The sequence below is a fragment of the Antechinus flavipes genome, chromosome 5 (genome assembly GCF_016432865.1).
Source record: "Antechinus flavipes isolate AdamAnt ecotype Samford, QLD, Australia chromosome 5, AdamAnt_v2, whole genome shotgun sequence".
NCBI lineage: Eukaryota > Metazoa > Chordata > Mammalia > Dasyuromorphia > Dasyuridae > Antechinus > Antechinus flavipes.
This window is the reverse complement of record NC_067402.1, coordinates 228,507,158-228,513,157: the sequence shown is the minus strand read 5'-3', so window position 1 is coordinate 228,513,157 and position 6,000 is coordinate 228,507,158.

Sequence of the window (6,000 nt, the reverse complement as noted above, 5' to 3'; positions counted from 1 at the left end):
TGAGATCTTCTTTCATTTTCCACCATTGTGCCGGCTAGAGACATTCAGAGAGAGCTAGAGGCAGAAGCTGGTAGAAGCAAAGGATTAGCAGCAGGAGCTCTTAGAACCAAAGAGAGAGATAGGCCTCTAAGAAAGCTAACCTGGCCCAAGGAAGGAGACAAGACTTGGAAGGAAACAATAAAAGATTTGGACTTTAACTCCTGGCTGCCATCGAGGTGATTATTACATTGAACTGAAAGGAAGGCTGCCTCCAGAAATCCCTCATGAAACCTGCTTCCAGAGAACATTATATTTTAGAGAAGAACATTACAGATCACCATTAAATGGTATGTGCTAGAATTGTGAATTTATTTGCTTTAAGTACAAGATCTTGGAAATTTGCGTGCAAATGTTGAAACAAATATTAAAACTGGAAATTTAAATCTGTATTTGATTTGGTTTTAAGTTTTAAAAAAATAGGTTATTAAAACAAAGTTCTGGTAGCTTACCTTAGGGGGTCACATGTTTGTATTCCTAATTAGATGAAGTATGTTGCTTTCTAAACTGTATATTGGACAATTTGTAAAAACTATGAGCTATGCCTTAAAATTGTCAACCCTGCTGGATATATATGGTTTATTTAGTTGTTAGCTAGATTGTGAATCTTTAATCTGAAATTTTAAAAAAAGAGGTGATTTTAAAAACAAAGGACAAGAAGGATTGATTTGCAAAAGCAATTGATAGTTTGGAACATCTAGTTAGAATATCATAAGGTAAAGTATTGATTTTTTAAATTGGTGTATCTGTTAAAATTGGAAGTGATTATAAATTACATGAGATTCCTACCCATTTTTGTGATAGGCTATGTTATGTTTATTTGGCTATCACTTATGAAAATTGTGAAATTGTTAATTAAATTATTGGGGTTATTGAAACCTAAAATTGTTAAGTATTATGTGGGTTATGATGATAGGCATCAAAAGTTGGGGTTCAGTCATGTGAAGAATTCACACTGGCTTTGGTGGATTTATCATGTAAAGGGCAAGCTCCTAGTGGATCTTGCCATTTGCCAGGAGAAAGGAAACAACCCATGAGTTTGGGGCATGTTCTTAGCTGGCAGGCTAAATCCTGAAAGTTCCTCTGGGTGGAGTTACTCTCTCTAGGAATCCCCGTACTAACTTCATTTTTGTTTATTCTTTTTCTTTTTCTCATATTTAGTCCTTGCATTTTAAAATATTGTTAGAGTTGCTTCTTCCAGACTCCCAACCATGAAATTCCAATTACTTGGTCAGCCTAAAATCACCTGAGACCTGATTCTGACATTCAGCACCAGACGCTGCTGTCATCTACAAGTCACTTGTCTCTCCTCCTCAGTCTGGACTCCATTGGACAGGACCAGCTCTATGCCTCTTGTCAGCCTGAAGCAGTTCCAGAAGATGAAAGCTTTGTTCCTTTGTCCCAAATGAATCTGGTGTCTGGACTGCTTGAGGTGGGAATGGTGTGACAATGGCCCCCGAGGTCTCGACAATGCTGTAGTTCTATGGATAACTTGCTGCCAGATGCCAGTCTGTTGGCCTATGATGATGGATTTCAAAGAGAGATAGTGGGAGCTCAAGTTATTTTTAACCTTCTGAATCCAATTCTCCCTGTGCAGCGGGAGAACTGTTCGGTTCTGCAAATATGTATTGTATCTAGGATATACTGCAACATATTTAACATATATAGGACTGCTTGCCATCTTGGGGGGGGGAGGGGAAAAAAACGAAACATAAGCGATTGCAAGGGATAATGTTGTATAAAAATTATCCTGGCATGGATTCTGTCAATACAAAGTTATTAATTAAATAAAATAAAATTAAAAAAAAAAAAAAAAGAGATAGTGGGAGCTGGTGGAAGGGGGGATGGGTCTCTGATTCCTGCTCATTGCTTTAAGCAGCATTATCCTATCACTAACTTGCTTATACACTAAATCATTAGAATAATTCAAGATTTCTTAGCTAAATTGGTTCCTTAACACTTCCACTGATGTGTGGGTGTTGGTTCTAAATGATAGAGGATGGGTTACAGTTAATACCGAAGAGAGGAATGGGCCCGTAGACCTAGATAGCAAAGATATCCTAATGGAAGAAATGTATCAGAATTGATGTGAGAATCTTTTTCTAAAGATTGTTGTTTGAGTGGTACTATTTAGAGTTATTTATACTTCACTCTGGCTTAACCTTCTGAGGTCCTGGTGTCTTTTTTTGTATTTTCTCCCTTTGTCTCAAGAGGACCATTGCTCTGCCCAACTCTTGTTTATTTTTACTGCATTACATTATCCCTGAGGTGCTACTTTGTCTTGTTTGTGGGTGAAATCTAAAGAACTTGGAATTTTTTTTTCCTTGATGAAGTATGAAATAAAGAGGAGGGACTGAACGGGACCAGGTGAAAATTTCTCAAAAAGTCTATGACATGGAACAAGTCTGACCTTAGGCATGTTTCAGGAAGTTATATGACCCACAGGAAATAGACAGCATTGCTGGTCATTGGTCAGTGGTTACTTCTTTTGTAATCCATACAACGAATCCAAATCTTTTGTTAGATAATTGATTCCCTGTTTCTGGGCCTGGGGCCATGCATTATGCTGGGAGATTGGAACTGAGAGGTTCTGAGTCTATTCAGCTGATGTGCTTGGACCTTTCCAGCAAGGACCTGAATAAATGCTTTCTGTTTATATCTGAAGATGTCCTTGAACAGTTTGAATAAGGAAGTCTAGCAGCCCTTTACCACACATCTTATTATTTTGCTTATATTTTTTCATTCTTTATATTTTGTTTTATTGTTTTTTGGTCTCTTCACTAGCTTCCTCTTGCCCGGTTTTGAAGGATTCATTTTCTTTTCTTTTTTTTTTTTTTTAAGTATATGTATATATACTTAATATTTTATGTTGTGAGGGAAAGGAAAGAATATATATATATATAGATATATAGACATATATATCTATATATATATATTTATATAGCTTTTTATTTACAAGATATATGCATGGGTAATTTTTTTTTAGCATTGACAATTGCCAAAACTTTTGTTCCAATTTTTCCTCTCCTTCACCCCATCCCCTCCCCCAGATGGTAGGTAGACCAATACATGTTAAATATGCTGAAGTAAATATTAAATACAATATATGTATACATATCCATACAGTTATTTTGATGCACAAGAAGAGCTAGACTTTGAAATAATGTACAATTAACCTGTGAAGGAATCAAAAATGCAAGTGGACAAAAACAGAGAGATTGGAAATGCTATATAGTGGTTCACACACATTTCCCAGAGTTTTTTCACTGGGTATAGCTGGTTCTATTCATTATTGAACAAATGGAACTGATTTGGTTCATCTTATTGTTGAAGAGAGCCATGTCCGTCAGAATTGATCACCATATAGTATTGTTGTTGAAGTATATAATGATCTCCTGGTCCTGCTCATTTCACTCAGCATCAGTTCATGTATGTCTCTCCAGGCATTTTTGAAATCCTCCTGCTGATCATTTCTTACAGAACAATAATATTCTATAACATTCATATACCACAATTTATTCAGCCATTCTTCAATTGATGGACATCCACTCAGTTTCCAGTATCTGGCTACTACGAAGAGGGCTGCCACAAACATTCTTGCATATACAGGTCCCTTTCCCTTCCTTAAGATCTCTTTGGGATATAAGCCCAGTAGTAACACTGCTGGATCAAAGGTTATGCACAGTTTGATAATTTTGGGGAGCATAGTTCCAAATCGCTCTTCAGAATGGCTTGGATGTATTCAGAATTCCACCAACAATGCATCAGTGTCCCAATTTTCCCACATCCCCTCCAATATTCAGCATTATCTTTTCCTGTCATCCTAGCCAATCTGACAGGTATGTAGTGGTATCTCAGTTGTCTTAATCTGCATTTCTCTGATTAATAATGATTTGAAACATCTTTTTATATGGCTAGAAATAATTTCAGTTTCTTCATCTGAAAATTGTCTGTTCATATCCTTTGACCATTTATCAATTGGAAAATGGCTTGATTTCTTATTAGATTCAATTCTCTATATATTTTAGAAATGAGGCCTTTATCAGAACCTTTGACTGTAAAAATATTTTCCCAGTTTATTGTTTCCCTTCTAATCTTGTCTGCATTAGTTTTATTTGTACAAAAGCTTTTCAATTTGATATAATCAAAATTTTCTATTTTCTATTTTGTGATCAATAATGATCTCTAGTTCTTCTTTGGTCACAAATTCCTTCCTCCTTCATAGGTCTGAGAGATAAACAATTCTATGTTCTTCTAATTCATTTATAATCTCATTCTTTATGCCAAGATCATGAAGCCATTTTGACCTTATCTTGGTGTACAATGTTAATTCTGCCATACTAATTTCCAATTTTCCTAGCAGTTTTTGTCAAACAGTGAATTTTTAAACCAAAAGCTGAGCTTTTGGGGTTTGTCAAACACTAGATTATTAAAGTTATTGATTATTTTGTCCTTTCAACCTAATCTATTCCACTGATCAACTAGTCTATTTCTTAGTCAATACCAAATGGTTTTGGAGACTGCTGCTTTATAATATAGTTTTAGATCTGGTACAGCTAGGCCACCTTCATTTGATTTTTTATTTTCATTAGTTCCCTTGCAAGTCTTGACCTTTTGTTCTTCCAGATGAATTTTGTTATCTTTTTAGGTTATTAAAATAGTTTTTTGGGACATAGGATTGTTTATCTCTCAAACCTATGAAGAAGGAAGGAATTTGTGACCAAAGAAGAACTAGAGATCATTATTGATCACAAAATAGAAGATAGAAAATTTTGATTATATCAAATTGAAAAGCTTTTGTACAAATAAAACTAATGCAGACAAGATTAGAAGGGAAACAATAAACTGGGAAAATATTTTTACAGTCAAAGGTTCTGATAAAGGCCTCATTTCCAAATGATTGATATAGCACTAAATAGATTAGTTTAGATAGTACTGTCATCTTTATTATATTTGCTCGACCTATCCAAGAACACGTAATATTTTTCCAATTGGTTAAATCTGACTTACTTTGTGTGGAAAGTTTTTTGTAGTTTTGCTCATATAGTTCCTGACTTTCCCTTGTTAGATAGATCCCCAAATATTCTATGTTATCAGTAGTTATTTTAAATGGAATTTCTGTTTGTAACTCTAACTGTTGGATTTTGTGATATAGAAGAATGCTGATGACTTATGTGGGTTTATTTTATGTCCTGCAACTTTGCTAAAGGTGTGGATTATTTCTAATAGTTCTAATAGAAATGTTATAATCTCTGGGGTTCTCTTAAATATGCCATCATATCATCTGCAAAGAGTGATAATTTGATTTCCTCATTACCTACTCTAATTCCTTTAATCTCTTTCTCAACTCATTGCCTAAGCTAGCATTTCTAATACAATATTGAATAATAATGGTGATAGTGGGCAACCTTGTTTCACTCCTGATCTTATTGGGAATGGTTCCAGTTTATCCCCATTACATATGATGCTTAGTGATGGTTTTAAATAGATGCTACTGATTATTTTAAGGAAAAGTCCATTTATTCCTATGCTCTCAAGTATTTTTAATAGGAATGGATGTTATCAAATGCTTTTTATGCATCTATTGAGATGATCATATGGTTTTTGTTTATTTGGTTATTGATATGGTCAATTATGCTAATAGTTTTTCTGAAGGATTCATTTTCTTAAGCTTCTGGACCTCCTTTTCTACTTGTTTGAATTTCTTTTTACAATGTTGTTTCGTTTTAGTTTTTCTTCATCTCTCCCATTTGATATTTAAAATCTTTTTTGAGTTCTTTTATGAATTCTTTTTGGGCAGGTAACTAACACTGCTCCTTGTGTTTTTCCTATTTCATGGTTTTTTCCCTTTTGATCTGATTTTTTTTTTTTGCAGCATGACAAAAATGGAAATATGTTTAGAAGAATTGCACATGTTTAATCTATATCAGATTGGGGAGGGGGGTAAGGAGGAGAGAAAAATTT